The sequence below is a fragment of the Temnothorax nylanderi genome, unplaced genomic scaffold (genome assembly GCF_030848795.1).
Source record: "Temnothorax nylanderi isolate EJ_2023f unplaced genomic scaffold, tnyl_v1.0 TNYL_tig0004_pilon, whole genome shotgun sequence".
Classification (NCBI taxonomy): Eukaryota; Metazoa; Arthropoda; class Insecta; order Hymenoptera; family Formicidae; genus Temnothorax; species Temnothorax nylanderi.
In genome coordinates, this window is record NW_027249066.1 from 1867571 (window position 1) to 1885527 (window position 17957).

Here is a 17957-nt window from a genome sequence, read left to right on the forward strand (position 1 = left end):
GCGGGTGTACCACTATTTCGGTCCAGCGGGTTAAAGAACTTGACGGTCGGAGAACAAGGGGACGAATCGAATCGTGAGGGGCCGTTGGGTGAGGGACGAGCTATATAGCGACAAATACTCTGTTCTGACCGGCTTCCTATCCGCCTACTCCCAATAAAAAGAAACAAAAACCCATTGTTGGCCATTCTGTGGGTGGCGGGCTGGCTGGGTGATCCATCAGGGCTCGGACGGGAAAGGCTTCGGGGTAACAGTGGGTGGAACACACTGAAGCCTGCCTGCCCTGCCTGACTGGATGGGGGTGAGTAATTAACCAGACCTTCCCGCACCACATGCAGTCTGACTGTTTGCACTGGAACCTTATGTATCGTTGAATAACAGCTGAATCGTTACTATCAACCTGACACTGTATGCATTAGACATGTGCTATAAGACGTATTCAACTTTCTTTAATACGTGAGAATTTTTTATATATGTTTAGCGTCAATTAAATATAATTTTGTCTTTATCAAAATTTTGCAGTACGGAATATAAATATATCGCAATTTTTTAACCGAGATATATAATATCCTTGGACTGAAATGTATTGAAACGTATCGTATAATTGAAAACTATTATCTGTTAGAGTATCAACAAGAGATCGATGATAACGGTCTCGTTTTCTTCGTCAAATTATAATTCAAGTTCCATACGATCGTTCTCGTACGTGTATATACTCGTATCTATGTCTCTATGCACGTATCTGATTTTTGAAATGTTAATTGATGTAAATCATGGCGCGCCGTCACACGCAAATAGATGGATACAGCAGTTGATACGCGGAATCGACTGTAACAATGGTAAACGCGAATTCGATCCTTCATCACGGACACTAATGTCAAATTACTACCATGCAGCGTCGTTAATCATGGGTAGGAGGCGGTGCGCCACCGCTCAATGCTATGCCGTCGAGTTATCTGTATTGCATTGACCATTAAATTCAATTTACATATAAATTCGAATTATTCTATCGAAACGCTGGTTGCACGATCGTAATTGCAAGACATAATCGTAACGATCGCGCCATCCTCGTGTTTCGACACGGGTTAACAGAGCGTCCGGCAACTTCGCGGTTCGCCATTCAAGCGGCCGTAAAAATTAATATATACTGTTACTCATAAACGATATTTGTGTTATCCCAGTGGCGCTCTTTGCCATTTTCGCGACCATCAATTTCTGGCGGAATTTTAAGCGCCACCACCGACATCCCACGCAGTGATGAAAAATGATCTCGCCAATCGTATTTCGTATGATTTTCAAACCGATATTCACAACGTGACATCATATCGGTTAAATAAAAGCTACCATTATCATTGAAGAATCATATCTTATTTTAATCGTTGCAATTTCGGGCGTGTCAAATAAATAGTCGTTACAGGAACAATTTGAAAATATTAATATTATTTTAATATTTTATTAAGACAATAAAATTGTCGTTTTCACTATAAAGAGTATGATATCCGTGTCACTAGGTGTCACAGCACGACATCTAGTTAGCCGTTAGACAACAGTTTTCAATTAGCCTACTGAGGTTACGCCGAGAGTCTCTTCGGCACCTAAGACCTTGTTTCGGGGAGATGAGCGAAAGCAAGGATGCCCATTATCTCGTAGCGGCGCCGTTCGTCGTTATCAGCGCGGAAGATGGGGGAGCTGTTGAGGCCAGGGAGTCGTTGTGTCGTGGAAATGGGGATGGGGGAGGAGGGGGGATATCGGCGGAGTGAACGGGAAGGCCAAGAAATGAAGAGCACTCCTCTCTACTCTACGAGGTGTGAAGGTTGCGGAGGCGTGAAAAGTAGGTTGGGCTAGGTTTCTACGGACGCGAGACCGGGACGCAAGGAGGCGGCGGCAGCGGCGGCGTCGGCTGGCGATGGTGAACGCGCCGAGGGTGAAGGTAGGTGGTGGTGATGGATTGTCCTCCGCGTGTAAATATTTCACACTACACTCATCACAATTTTCGTTCCGGCTCGGCGTTTCGCAGAGTCATAACTTCGCGTCTACTCTCCCGGGGTCGGACACTCACCCCCTACTTTCCACCCGTCGCCTCGTACCTCTTTCAGCGAACACTTAGCCCGGGCGCAGAGTGCACTTGCTTTAACCATCTCGTTCGTTGCGCATTCGGTGCCCATTCATAGGACTTTTTCTTCACGCGGGCGTTTCAATGTGTGCACCGGCGAAAATCGTTCTTCTTGTTGCCCTCGCTATCGAATCTTGGCAATCGGCGCAAAGTATGCCTGTATAGCGCTTCCGTTTTCTTACAGTTCAACTAGCTCATTAAGACTATTCGATGTTAAGTATTTTTATCGCTAAGCATTTCACTATTTAATAAGTCGAACAAGGCTATCTTCTGGGATCTCTCACTTTAATTAACTATGATATCTATACGAGCTCTCTACGACGGCGGAGCAGTTTTTCGAGCCAACGGATTTAGTCTGACTGGTAGAGTAGCGCCAGTACGACGGAACGACACCATCCTCAAAGTATTAAGTCCGCGTCTTGTCGCAACGTGGCTACGTTCCAAGCCGTCTTCTTTCGATGCTTCCCTTCCTTCTCGTTCTCTAATCCACCTCTTCTTCTTTAATCCATCAATGGCACGATGAAAGGCATACGAAGAAATCTAATACCAAAATGGATTTAGCTGTTATAGGATACCGGGCTCCGGAGAAATAAGTACGTCGAATCGTAGTACAATCCGGGTAAATCCATCATCCCGCTCGCTGTTGCCCGCCGCCCGCCGCGCCGTCCTCCCTCGGCGATGCATCGAAATGCAGTTTAAAATGTAACACGGGCGAACGCTCTAACGCGTGCGATAACGAACGAAACGCCGGAGAGCCGGAACGCGGAAGTGCCGACGACTGCGTGTAATTATACACGGCAGACTCGGAATTGCGTTTCACACCGAGTTTTCCCAACTTCCGGCGCGGGAGTTGACCGATATTTCGTGCTATGATGCGCATCGGGCTGTCGCGCACTCCAACGATGCGTTGCACGTTGATAACGCAGCATCAGCTTCTTTAAATATCACGATTAACTGCACGCTTCGTTAAATCGCATAAATAAAGCCGGGAAGGGGGGGGGGCGAAATCAGATATTTTTTGTATGATATCATTTATAGTGATGTGTGTACGTGAGATTCATGATGTATATCCAATATTTTTTCGGCACATCTGTTATTAATGTAACTCACGATCGCTTCGTCACGAGAGAACATTATGAAGTATAGCTTTATTCGCGAAATTGATCGAATGTGTGTTGAAAATTCTATAAAAATGTTTACAATATGACGAAGTCGGAGAATAGAGGAAACATATAAAAAAACACATTTTTATAACTTGCACTATCTCAGAAGAATACAAATAACATAATTCTAAAATAATAAGTTTTCAAACTATTTTTCGTAATTTTCGCAACACTTCAATCAAATTCGTAACGAGAAAGAATTAGCGAATTATGGGAATCGGCGCAAAAGGAAAACTCTTCGACAGCCAAGATTGCGTACAAACCGAAGCGAAAACCAAAATGCCTTTGACGCGCCGTTGTGCAAAGCCGCCTTTCTCGCAGATGTACAGACATTCTATTTACATTTATATCCACCCCCCAGATTGGATGGGGGTTTGAGGATGTCACGGTATTTCGGAATGAAGAGGGACGAGGGTGTATCCAGGGCCGAATCTGCGGAACACGGGGGATATATCCAGACACTGAAATTTTCGCTTCGATGCTTTCAACAATAACGCGTCGTACATCTTCCAGGGAGCGACGAGCAATATTTCAAGCGACTGCAGGTTACGTACGTATATACACATACACGTACACGTATACGTATTCGCCAACTCTTGAGACACACGTATACGAGAGCGAGGAGAAAACCGGCTCCTGTGTGTTGGCACTTGGAACACCTTCCTAACGCGATCCGTTCGCGTGCGTGCACACGCGATAGTGACGATACATGAGTTTCGTGAAATTTGCCGCACATCCATATTATATTATCGTCATATGCCATAACGATGCGTGGATATATTGGTGCTTACGTGAAATAGGTACGTATCGCATGGCCAGATTTGCGTCATCAAGTTATTTGCGTATTTGTATATCAAGGGCACCCGAATTATCGCCGACGATTTATCTCATCCAGCTCAAAAACACATGATACAACGCAACTTTGCGATATACCACTCTCGAGAACACACTCTGCCGTCTTTCCAAGTTGCCGCGATATGCTAATATCTTTAACTGCCTCCCTGCACGCATCTATGCGTCCATAATGTGAGGGAGCTTGTACATGCAACCGCGATGAGGGGATCGTTTAAGATAAGTGATCTGCTAATTCCGGGGGAAGCATGATGACAGGCACCCGCACCCATTTTGCGATAATGCGAGCGTCGATCGTAAACCCGATCGACGATTTTAGTGCGCGGCTTTTCTCGGTAAAAGGCGGCTGGCAAGGGGACGGACTAGGTAGGATTATTGGAGATTACTTCTGAACTCCGTCCGATTGTCAATACGCGTTTCCGTTTCACGGTGACGCCGCGATAACCCTTAATAAATGTCCCTCGGCCGAAAAACCGGGAGCTGCGGGAGTAAAGAAACGCACGAACGAAGGGATCAGAGCGTCGAGATATATTGCGCCCACGTAAATCCTCAATAAACCGTTACCGAGCCTTGGCAATAAAACGAAACAGCGCCGTCACGTCGCGGCAATTATCGTTGCGCCAACGTCGCCGACGTTCCATAGTCCCTGATCCGCAGCACATTGGACGTACTGTACCACTTGTATAACGTAAATGCGCCGTTATACCCGCGATAATGATCCTACCTGGAGGCGACGGCGGTTATCCGCCAGGAAACGGCCGCTCCCTTAAACGCGGCATTAGGCCGAACTTTCACGTAAGGAAGTTTACGTAAAAGTTACTGTCGCTACGACTCTGCTGTAAGACGTGCACGTATTAATAGCTACTCACTACACTACGGACCGAGCTGTGTCGCGCGGCATTACGCAAAGATTCCGCATCCCCCTAATTCACTTAACGATCGAGTGATAGATACATGCGTTACGATCGTTTAAAATAATTAAGTTTCCCTGAGATGATTTTATCTTACGTAACGGTCGCGAATTGTGTTGAAGAATGTGTCTTAAGCGGTTTGAGGAGAAGAGAGAAAACAATGTTGCTGTCGCTGGATTATTAAAATCTTGTTCGGTGATACTGATACAAGCTGTACGTGCTTGAAAGCAACAAGGGCGAGCATTATCGCGAGCGCGGAGAACGGCGGAACCGGTAAATTTATATCGCCGGCGAATGCAAAAAGGTTTTATTAGCTTTTTACGCGCGGATGGGTTATGTCTTGCGCCACCTCTCGTCGTTAATCTTTGGAGTTTCGTGAGGATAGCGGGCAGACAAGCAGGGGCGAGCCTGCAGTGTATGTCGGCACGCGACGAGCCCGCCTATCTGGCCCATGTTTCAGTCGGCGCGTTCCTTTCTTTTTCGCTCGTCTCGAGTGGAAAAAAAAAGGAAAGAGAAAGAGAGAAAGAGAGAAAGAGAGAGGAGCGTTACGATAAAGCCCCTAAATAATTGCGGCCGACCTTTCGACTCCGCGCGGCTAATACGCCTGCCCGTCGGTGCCAAATTGCAAACTTCGGATGGCTGGACTTGCTATCGAGTCCGGCTGATTGTGAGTCGCGAAAGTAAGCTTCCTTGCAAAATGCGAGGGGCGCCGTTCGTCCGTTTCTGCCCGTTCTTCTCGTTCTTCTTCTTCTTCTTTTTCTTCGCGATTCTCGGAGAATGCCGTCTTTGTACCGCTACGTTACCATAGTTCAAGCAGCGTAAATCCACACGACTGAACGTGGGACGAACGTAGAGCGTGTTATCGTACACGAATTATCGTTAAATTAACGGTTTTCCAAGAACTTCTGGGCCCGCTGCTTTGTTTGCAGCCGAGTTTTGCGAGGCACGGTCGTTAAGTAAGAGTTTAATGCCGTGATGGGACTGATGGGAGTCAAGCCGTTCCGACCGACGGAAGGAAAACACGCGGAAGAGACGCAATTGCGACCGAAGGGCAGGCTAAGTGCTTTTAACGACAAAAAAGCAAGACAGCCCCATCCAGCGTAAAAGCCGCGATGTTATCGGCGGTGATTGCGCAACGCGAAGGTAGAAAGGTTGAGCATGAATATGCAACTAGTCTCAGCCGTTAAACGCCTCCATTACTCGCGCTGCTTCTTGATGAATCCAGTGGCGTTCGTCATCGTGCTCAGGCACCATGGGTGGTTTAAGAAAAAAATGTTTAATTAAATAAGAGCGAATTAAGTAAAAGATCGATATTTCAAATTTTGCGAAATTATGTCACCGCGTGACAAGAAATTGATGCGCAGCACATTTTCATGATTCAATCATATTACTGCCCTTAATCGTAAAGACTTGATACTGACGATTGTCCGAAACTTGAAACTCTCAAATTGAAATGTTCCGATAATTCGTCGTAAGAAAATAAAAGACGTTTCCCTTTTTTCGTATGTATCGTCGCAATTATCGCCTACCGTGCGAAACGGATACATGTCGAATTTATCTCGATAGAATTTCAATCGGCATTTTTGTCGATACGGAGAACGTTAATTAAACCGTCGCGCCGTATCGAAATTCTACGGAATTTGAGCGATATGCGCCGTCGAGCGATACGAGCAGCGCTCGAGTGCTAATCGCACAGCACATCGGCGCGTACTGGAAGCTACACGCGGCGGCATCTGCGCATACATCAGGCTCGGCTTAACATGACGCTCGCGGATCGCGGTGCTCGATTTTCGGACAGGAATTTGTAAATATTGCGTGTATGCGCGAGAACGGTGGGCACCCCGTCAACATGGCCCCGCATAAACACGGGCTACGTCATCCGCACGGCTCGCAGCCGGCGAGCCCGTTTGTTCCCATTAACGATTGAAGTTGGCCCGATCGCGACAGATGGGTGCGACGTGACCGTACACCGGCAGCCGCATTCCGCGAAATCCATGAAATATTTAACCGCATTATTGATTCCCTACGTGGTCCACGAGAGTGCTCCTCGTCGTAAATTCATTAGCCGCGAAGTTCGCTGTTGGCCCGAACACGCAAGCCCCCGGCCCACGTGTTCCCCGACAATTATCGAATTTCTGCGATATATCTTTACGTCCCTGTACGTGCGTCGCGCTGCACAGGAAAGTATTCTCGTCGAGCAACGTCGTGCTATTTGTAGCAATCTCGGATAAAATGATAATTGATTTTAGACAGGGATTCCAATGCCAACTCGATAAAAACGGTCGTCCTTATCACTCTCGAAAAGCATTTAAACGTCAATTTCTTTATAGCTTTATCTCTGGCCTGGATGTATAACGACTATTTCAAGTTGAGCGTGTGTGTTATCGTTTAATTTATCGTATCTTTCTTCCATCTTTCAGTAGTCGTAAAATTGTACAGCGAGAACTTGATTTGTGACAAATTATTTACAACGGTGTAAGATTTGTAGGGATACGATTTACATCAAATTATTTATATCGCGCCTGGAAGGAGCAAAAGAAACTATCGTTTCGCTTCTTCTCCCCTGATTTCATGATTACCTGCGGTAATCAATGGACCTAACCCAGAATCCAAGGAGGCAAATAAAGGAGGGTAGCGAGAGACGCGAAGAGAAACAAAAGCGGGAGAGTAGAAGAGGGTGAGTGTACCGTGTAGGGTGTAGGGCAACGGTAGGGAGCCCCGCTCGCAGGACACACATAAAATATCAGCCGGAAGATTACCATCGTCCTGCCCTTCCCCTCGCCGGTTTCCCCGCATCCGCTTTCTGCCGCGGCAGTTTTTACCGAGAATATATGCACCAACCGGTGCTTTGTTATTTTCCCTCTTTTTTTCGCCGGTCCTCTCCTTTCTCTTCGTGCGCCCCTTCGGGCGCGACCAACCAACGACCCTTTTCCCACCTACCCCTTAACCCCGCTCGTGCCGCTCCTCCCAACCGATTCCACCTATTCCTGCACGGTTTTGCTTCCGGTCACGAGTGGCGGTGCCTGTAACTTACGTATACAACGGCGCGGAATTATCAATGAGCTCGCGGCCGCGAGCTTATCGTCGCAGTCGCGCACAATCAACGCTACCATCACCTGACTTTGCTGCCGCACTGAATTCTACCGCCCGTCACTTTTTTTCGCCGTTTCAAGAAAGAGTGTCGCTACATGTTACACGTACGCTCGAGCAAGGCATAATTTATTGCGTAGCGTGCTTCCTATCGCTGTATCTGTTAGTTAGCTTCGGGATAAATGCAATGTGCGCATTTGTTCGTCTACAGAACAACACGTATACAAGAAATAATTGGCACTTGAAGTATGGCAAAGTATCACGTCCAGAGAGTTGTCGAGCTCTCACAGCTCTCACTTGAATTCGTAAAAAATTTCGTAACACATTCTATAGGTATTTCGCGAAGATATACAGCCACAATTCCCTAAGAAATATATTAAAAAACACAAAAAGAGGCTCTATATATCTAACTTTTTCAATCATAAATTGCTTAATTGACTTATGATAGTCAATACATAAGTTATTTTTTAAGTGAACAAAACGTTCCATAATTTTAAAATATCTCGCATCGAAAGAGAATGAGGATATTCTATAGGATTTAAGGAAGTAAGCACGTCTGTGTGATGCCAGGTATCTACTCCTTTTCAATTTTTCCAGAAGTAAGGAGGGGTTGTAACGAGATGGAAACGTCGATACACATCGTAACTTTTTGGCCGCGATAATACTTGGCTGTCTATTCCCCACCCGTCTGGGTTAGGTATCGATTGACCCGTTCCTCCCCTTTCCAATCCCTTCGCTTCTCTTTCCAGCCACTCGGCTCCATCTGGCTCGTGATTGACGTTTCATAATTCAGTTGCGCCGCTTGATACGGCATGCGAAGAGTCGCCTACTGGACCCGGGACCAGGATTAGAGATTGGGCGAGCTGCGAACGCTTTTTCGTAATTCACACATATTTCTTCGGCTTGCGCCACGATGATATCGTCGTTGAGAAAGAGAGGGAGAGAGAGAGAGAGAGAGAAAGCGCGAAATCAAATTTATCATGATCAAAGGGATAAACGTAGGAGCGGTGAAAGAGGGATGGACTTTCGCTACTCTGCAAATCAAGCGCTAACGCAGTAAGCGGATTTATTTCTGCATTCGACAAACGTATCGTCGCCGCGCATTCTTCGCCCGAGGAATACTTTATTCGATTCGGCCGTCGTATTTTCTCGCGACCTGGCCGCCTCGAGAGAAGAACGCAAACTCTTCGCATCGTTTGTAACGCGCGGTCCAATTGTCGTTCCGGATAATTCCTTCGGCCGTCGGAAAGTGGTTATTACGTTGTCCACAGAAATGGAACGACCGGTAAGATAGAACCGACTATGGCGTCTTTGCGCCGGTAGAACGTGGTGGAACGGGAAGAGGGAGAAAGGGAGAATGCTGGATCTTTTTGGTCAAGCCCCAGGCTTGCTGTCTCTCAAAAGAGCTCTCAGCTTTCCAGCGTCCCGTCCCCGTCCCTCCCGTGTCTCCTGGCGACCGCCATTCACAGCGTCGCGTCGTGCCACCTACGAAGTCAACCCTCTTCCGGCTTGCTCTAGCGTAGGGGCTTTTACTACTTTCATTACTTTTTATCGTCACTCGCTTCAAGAGCCCGTGCGTCCATTTTTTAATTCGCTATGGATCGAGCAGCGCGGCGCGTCGTACTCTCCGCCGTAGAGACTATATTAAGCTCGTAATTCTTACAAAGTGAAATCTAAGAGAGTACCGCTAGAGCACCTTGGTAGCCGGCTTTTCCCGGACGTGTGTACTTTACGATGATTAGCACGAGGCGGCGGCGGGGCCATGTGCATTAATCTCGTGCCACGCCACCGGTGAGGATCGCCTCTGGACGACTCGGCGTTGCTAAAGCTTTAATCCAGTTAGTTGAAATTTTTTACGGCGGTTACCACACATTTACGAGAATAAAATTTACTGTGACGTGTTCGAAATTCTCGTCACACGTATGTATCGAGGAACTTTGCACATTTTCTTGAATGTCCAATTTTTAGGAAAACAGCCCGCTAACGCAAATCGATTTACTTGGCTTGAATTTGCTTCGTTCGCACGGGCGTTTACACACGATGATGGTTTGTACCGCGCGCGAGAAACGTTTATAAGGAAGATCGATAGATCGATCGGTTTCCCATTTTCTTCGTACGCTATCGGGACGGAAAGTTTCCCGTGGAATAGAGTTGCGCGCCATTCATCGAATTATCGCGAACGTGATAGAGGCCTCCCGTTGACACGAAATTACGTTACGTGTCTAGGTAACTCGAGATAGTGCCTGCTTGTTTCGATCAGTTGAGCGCGAGCGCAATCGGTTGATTACGTTTCAAGCTTATTTCATGGCTGTGCGGAATGCGGCAGAATAAACCGCCGTTATTGGATGCAGGCAGGCTCCAGCGAGGTGTTAACGCGCCAAGGCACCTTAAATGCACGGTCACCGATCGAGAGCGTTTCATCGGCCGTAGAGTCGTAACGGCGCTCGACAACAATACAAATCGAATCGGCGCGAGCTCGAATGCCGTGTGTAGACGATACGGCGCGAGAACGAGACGCGAGGCATTCCAATAAGTGGATTGACTCCTGCAAGCTCCGTATCCGCCCTTACCTTTCGATATCGCTCTAGACGCAGTGGAGCATGCAGCGAGGGATCAAGAGAAACTCCAGGCGAAAAATCCGCTATGTAATATGTTTACAATTGGGTTAGCTTTCAGATATAAATCACCGTAATGTTTTAACTCAAATCGTGTATATACGCAATAGTCTTTGACACCCGGCTTATTAAATCATATCGAATTAATTATATTTCTGTTATTTCAATCGCTCGTTCAGTTCTCATTCTTGCAATAATACACGGTTTCATAATGGCGTATAACAAATAGTAAAATTTGAAATAAAACGATACATTTCTGATTGTAATTTAATAGTCATACATTTAGCAATATCAATCTCCTATGAGGAAAGATTTAATTTAAATATCAAATCAGAGAGATAAAACGCGACGATAATATGTAGTTGAAGCAAATATTCACCCTGTGACGTTATTCATGTCGTAATATCAATGTTAGTGAATAAATATAAATCTTAGCGTAATCTACGCCATTGCATCGAGGCACAGCTTCGCACCATCCTCTTTACACGATAAAAAGCAGAGTGATAGGCCGAATCCCGAATTCTCCAGTATTCCGTTCTCCGACACGGAGGAGCTCCATCGCTCAGGCTTTGCGCGCCACGACGACCTTATTAGACAACCCCGATTTGTGTCCTCTGGCGAATGCTCGGTATTTCCGAGTGGGTCGAGAATTTGCCTCTCAAAGTACCGACGCTTTGCAGTTGCCGGGCGACGTCGAACATACTCGTACGTAAGGAATCGCGTCGACTCGAATGATCTTACGAGCGGACGGTTTCCATGCCCGAGATAGATCACTCGAGAGTAATCTGAATTGCAAACCTTGAGCGTAACATCCGTAATTGGGACGATATTACGAAATTGACAAGATGAGGAGAGGCACGGGCGGCGCCGCGGATATTACGTAATACGTATCACCGCGGCTCGCGTGTTCGTTCTGATGAATTGCCTTCCGTTTCTTTCCGCGCGTGAAACCGCGGAGCGCGCGTGCGAGCTTCTATTAAACAGCCGCGCGAAACGTCATCAATAATTTTAGCCGTTCGCGCGCAGAAGATCCGACGTTCCGTGACCGAAATTCAATCGCGCGAACGAGGCGGAAGTTTATTACGGTAAATTCGTTCTTTCCCGTTTCGACGGAGCCGGATACAATTTCCGACGTGGTGTTGCAGATCGTCGGCGCCGCGTCGCGTCGCATCGCGTTCCGCGCGTTTTGGTCAATAAAATATTCACATTATCGGTGCGAGAGCCGCGGTGACAAGCTGGGACTTCATTATTTTAGGTGCGTACAATGCATGTATGAGAGTGCAAATTGCCTCGATTAGCTCCGTTCGTTATTTACGTGTCTTCGCTCCACCGATTTTTCTGCTCTCGTGCGTTGAGTTAGCGAAGCGATTCGACACGTAAACTAATAGAAAAAAGATAGAGAGAAAAGAACAATTTGAATCAAGTTAATGTTAGGTATATTAAGAAATAGTTTTTACGCAGAAATTTGTGTCTGGCTTTTTGTATCGCGCTTTTTAATGCTGCTTGATTATTTGCATATTTCCGGTCGATATAATGATTTTTAATTGCTATATTTAATCATCAAATGTAAAAATTAATATTGCAACGAATGGAATAGTCGATATTTCTGCTTTAAATGCCTGCTTTTATTTAATTAGATTAATAAAGTACTCCTATTTACCTGCAATTCTCTTTATCGAAATATTTCCTCCTCTATATTCACTCTCTCTTGTGTTACGAAAGCATTATTAGCAACAGGATTATTTAATTATTTGTAACGTGCGAAAGAAAAGTGCATTTCAGCAGCAGCAAAAACAATTTATTTCGAAATAACGGTATGAAATAACAGTGGATTTACCATTATGAAATTAGTCCCGTGATTTTCGGTTCGTAGCATGTTTGTTATTTCGCAGAAAAAAAATAGGGGCAACATTTATGAGAGTTAATTGTATTGTGTGGACTGTATCTTTTCATTAGCGTTTACCAGGGCCTTGTCCCTCATCAATCTCACCGACACGTACAACAGACCTCTTTCACCGGAATGAAATGCACACGGTGCAACGTGTAATGTGGTTTCGAACTATTCCCGTGGTTTTGGCCGTTGAACAACAAAACCGATGGGACCCCCAAAGTGTTTCGATACTATTCTCTGTCTGTTCGTTCATCACAAACTCTTATAATTAATTACGCATGCCAGACTTGTACACACGCGCCCCTCCCCATTTGCTACAATTTTGCCTCATTCCCTCCGTATCGAAACGCAAACAATAACAATTTTTAGCCGTGGCTGGAGTTATATTACTATTATAGAATGGCAAATAGTCGTAGAATTTACAGCGAGCGCTCCGTTGCGGGGATGATTTTAACAATCGCAACACTTTTTGTCCATGCGCTGCCGAAGACAAAGCCAGTGTCGTATAAAAAAAAGATTTCCATTAACGACGCATTTCTTCTCCCATTGTTCCGCTTTGCGATTGCCTCGGACTCACCAAGGTTTTAATTAAAAGTTTCTCATTACTGCCGTTGTTTGGAGGCAAGCCTGTCGCCCGTGCTTTAAGTCTCGAACATTAACGAAGCCTGTTTACGATACCGCTTGCTCGGTAAAGTAATTCTTTTACGTACGCGAAAAGCGAAGTGTTTCATATGTGGTTCCCTTCATCAGTAACGTTCTAATAATTGCGCCGACTCTTTATGGCGTTGTTTCGCAACGAACTCGCGAGAGCAATGGCGCGAGAGGATTAAACACCGAACAAAAACTCGGTTTCGAAGTGCACAAAGACTGGCGGTGAAATTTAAAAAAAAACACAGAAAAAAAATAAAGGGCAGCCAGATATATCGCGGCTGAATTCTGTTACAAGTTTTTTCCCAAACCGTTCATACTCGCTGACATATTCGATTTGCATACAGACCGAGCGAATTATTGCCTGCTCGCTGGAATAGAAACGGTATCGCGTACACGGGATCGCTGGTAGATTGGGTTCATTAGCCGGTGGACATCAATTTTTCCAGTAATCAGTAATAAAGCCTGGCTTTAAACGAGCTGCCAGCGCAAACGGTTCGCAAGGCCTGAGGGGAAAACGGTCGACGGTCGGTCTGTTAAATGAAACAAAGCCGTTACAACGAATGGCTATTCACCCTCTGTACTGGCGAGCGAGCGGGGATGAACAGGCGGGGAGTAGGGGGTGGGCATCCGCACCAAACGGAAGAGGACGAGTGTGGAAAAAGTTAGTGGGAGAGAGAGGGGGAAGAGGGAGAGAGAGAGAGAGAGAGAGAGAGAGAGAGAGAGAGAGAGAGGAAGAGAGAAAGCGGTGGCGAGTGGTTGGTAAATTAAAATTGTTTCCCGATTCGGAATGGAAACATTTCGTGGCCGCTCCGGCTGCTGCAGGAGTTTCTTCGTTTCCCGTTACCGCGGCACATCATGCTCGTCGCAGAATACGATAGTGCTTTTGAGAAACAGATGTACGCGCAAATTTAAAGCTTAAATAATCCTAAATTGATTGCTTGCTTTCGTAAACACCAATAAGTTTCTACCAAATCTGATAGTTTTCCAGTTTTCCAAATTTAGTAACAGCAATAAATATATTGCTAATGGATATGCCTCTTTTAAATAATACGATCAAATAAATATCACAGAACTGCATAGATAAAGTTAACCTTTTAAGTACAGAATAACGTAACACTGAACGTTCTATGTGGCCAAGCGCTGTAGTCACAATTCTTTTTGTGTCAAGCTTAAAGTACCGAAATAGTTTGGCAACATATAGCTGAGTATAGGATTTTTACTAGAATATTTACATTTTCTTCAAATTTATACTATTTATTTATAAACATTAATTACTTAAATAAGTTAGAAAGATGCTTGTAAGTCATAGCTAATGTTGCATAACACTACATATATGTGCCTTTGGTATTCAAAAGGTTAATATATTTTGTATTGTATTTTGAAATTTTTAATTTAAATGTAGTTTGTACGCTTAACGTGCAATTAACATTATGAGTGCTGAATAAAGTTCCGCGTTTTATTATGATGATTACTACGAATGTAATTAATTGATAATTTGATTTTTATTATTTATTAAAATTATATAATTTAAATGTTATCAAGATACAGTAATATGGTATAAAAAATAATAATAAATACATTTGAACATACAGTTATTTCCACTTTAAGAGACGGAGGTCAATTTCGGAGCAAAATCAATTTCATTTTCGTAATTAATTGGCGATAGCTCGCAAACTAGTCATCCGAGATAAGTATCCTTATCTCATTGAGAGCGCTAGAGTTTCAGCTTTCGAACGAGACCAATATCATCTCGTTATGATATTTTTCCGCGAAGATATCGATGATTTAATCGATTCACGATTTCGATGAAAATGTTTATGGATAGAGATTTAGGAGTGAAATTAATTTTATTTTTTTAATTAAGTAACTGACAATATTTTGCAAACTAGTCCTCTGAGATAAGTATCCTTGCTCTCGTTGAAAGCACTAGAGTTTCAGTTTTCGAACGAGATCTTGCTGCGATTTTTCTGCGCGAAGATATTGATGACTATATTAATCATGATGACAATTGGTGGAGTGGCGCGCGCGACTTGACAGTAGCATATCATATTTCAAAACACTTGTATGTACTACACGTGTTTTCGCACCTGTTTTTTTTTTCATAACGCACGTGTGAAATTACACCCCAAAAATACATACGGTGTGCTTTCATGTATGATCCGCACGAACACACAACACACGCCGGATTTTCTAAACATTATAATTCCACGAAAAATGGACGCAGCGACATGCGACAAACTCTTATTTTCTACATTTCGCGTTCTGTAGGTGTTTATGTAGGGGAGACCGGTGTTGGTTGTCTCACGGGATGGATGTCACATGCTTCTGATTTCAGCTGCTAGAAATGCTATTATATTGTGGCTTTGTGAGCGTATGCTACGCAGTGCTTCTCACAATACTATGCGTGATACAATATATATATTGTTATTAGAAGACGTATACTATATATGTACATATTGATATTGAGGTAAGGATTAAAACGCTGACTTATAAAACATAATTGGATATTGTCAGATATTGATTATTTATTAATCATCAACAATGTAATTATCAAGAAACATTGAAAGAAATATTCGGCATTTATTTTACCTAAACTTTATTATTTATTTAAATTCGAATTAACTCGCTTCTTCAAATTTCTAATTTAAGATTTATCTGCCAAAATATATGATGCTGAATATTGAAAGCTCATAGCAAATAATAGTGTTTCTTAATTTTTATGCCCAAGCATAACACCTATAATTTTTACAAGAAATTTGTCATTAGAATTATAGTTCTGTGATACCCTGTAGCTTTAGTACAAGATGCAGTTGAAGTCGTTCTCCTATCACGAAAGTTTAGTAGCTCGAGGGGACAGAAAGAGATAGAAGAAAAGTACTTTGAGATACGCGAAGCGAAATCAAACTTGAATACCGTGTAGCATACACTTAAAGCGCATACTAAATGGATGAATTTCACAAACTACTTGTACATCGTGCGTAGTTACTACCGTCATGAAATATGCTCTGTATTTGATTTAAATGAAAATCCGTTTGGATATATCGAAACGTACCGCGAAATTATCCAATTACACGTAGAGTGGCATCCGAGATTTACATATTATTAAAACTCCATTTTAAAATCACTACTTCTCTACGAACTTCCACATGCACGACCACTCCTTTCACGTCGAGACAAGAAGAAGTTATTTTCGCGGCGATGGCAACCTGGCGAATCGAATAGAGCGGCGAGATCAGCGTAAAATAAGTTAACGGAGCCATCGGGAGGCTCCTCTCTCCCTTTGTTCTCTCGCTCCTTCTCTTTCTCACATTTTCGCTCCAGCTTTCCCCGCGCGCGGCCCAATCATTCCCTTTTCCTTCCTGCTCTTCCGCCGGAAAATTCCACGGGCGCTCGACCGACGCTGGATCGCTCGCGGTTTTTGTAGAAACGGCCTCGGTATTTCTCCTCGAGCAAAATTAACGATCGCAGCACACCTTCGCCGGGATAAAGCGCGGGGTTTACGGTTTGCATGTACAACACACTTGCGTAGTACGTGTATACGCTTCCCTCTTTCTCCTCGCCGTCGCTAACGTCTTTCTTTTCCGGTTATGTGGGGTATAATCAATGGATTTCGTGTCTTCGTCGTCGGTGAAGCTAAGTGCGCGCAACTTCCCTTCGATTCGTATACGTAGAAAAATTAATGGATACACGTCGACACATAAACTAATAGTTATTGTTATCATTACCAACTTTGTGAACTAATTGCGAAATAAAATACAAACATGAGGAAATCGAGTACGTTTAGATTTTAGAGCGTATTCTATTCGAGGCAGAGCATATAGAGTCGTTAAAAGCTGTCATTCGCCAAATGTTTAAATCAAGAAGAAGCCGACATCGAGAAGATGTTGCTCGCTTCGTAAGCGAGTTGTTTGCGAGCGACGAGTTCGTTAGAGCAAGAGTCTCAAAGGGCTAAAGCATAGAAATACAGTCTTTTCGGGGGTATATACTCCAAAATTTAGGTACGGCCGGTACTCGCGTTTTCAAATGCAGTTATTTCAAAAGACCGTGGAATATACGAGCAAAACGTGACGTCTCTTTGGTAGAATAAGATTAAGATATCTGTGTCGCAGCGATATAAAAAGGAGGAAATAAATATATTCTCCCTTGAATACTGTAAGAAGTCAATCGCTCAAGGACACTCTTTTAAGAAACGCGAGCCAGTAACCCTCCGAACTGGCTGGAAGCCATCTACAACGATCAGTACCTTCTTTATATGAAAATATTGGCAGCGGCTGTCTTTACTTTGCCCGTGTAAACCAGAAACGGTATTGGTGGAACGACTTACCTGAAACAGAAAAAGAGATCTTTGATTAGATCACGATTGTGGATACTCAATCAAGTGAATTTGTGATGATACAATGAGTACATCGTTACAACCAAGATCGTTCTCGTAAATTATATAGTACGCTCGTGAGATATTTTTACTTATCATATCGTACATGTACTACAAACATAACATGAAACCGGCGCAACGTTAGCCTGTAATAATATATATTTTATCGCGTCAAGAATAATATACGACTCGTGCAATTTGCGTAAATAGATATATTATGGGTGCCGGCAATGGCCGTTAACCATAACTACGAGGCATTAATCACCGTTGCCGCGCAAACAAAGCACGGTGAAAAACACAGG

General features: G+C 44.2%; 1 protein-coding gene and 1 long non-coding RNA gene across 9 annotated transcripts in view; one reads left to right on the forward strand and one right to left on the reverse strand.

Annotated features, from left to right (window-relative positions):
- LOC139773910 (uncharacterized) overlaps positions 1-17957 on the reverse strand; it is a 394169-nt gene that overhangs the window by 139252 nt on the left and 236960 nt on the right. Inside the window, exon 5 of one of the 8 annotated variants that reach the window (XR_011718456.1) lies at positions 14778-17607. The exons of the other annotated variants lie outside the window; for them this stretch is intronic. The gene's annotated coding sequence lies outside the window, so the exon portion shown is untranslated. Of the gene's footprint in view, positions 1-14777; positions 17608-17957 lie in introns of those variants that run through there. 8 annotated transcript variants of the gene reach the window in all.
- The window catches only part of LOC139773944 (uncharacterized), a 146716-nt gene continuing 140412 nt past the window's right edge, over positions 11654-17957 (forward strand). The window contains exon 1 of the long non-coding RNA XR_011718476.1: positions 11654-11996. This is a non-coding gene — a long non-coding RNA (uncharacterized lncRNA). The remainder of the gene's footprint in view (positions 11997-17957) is intronic.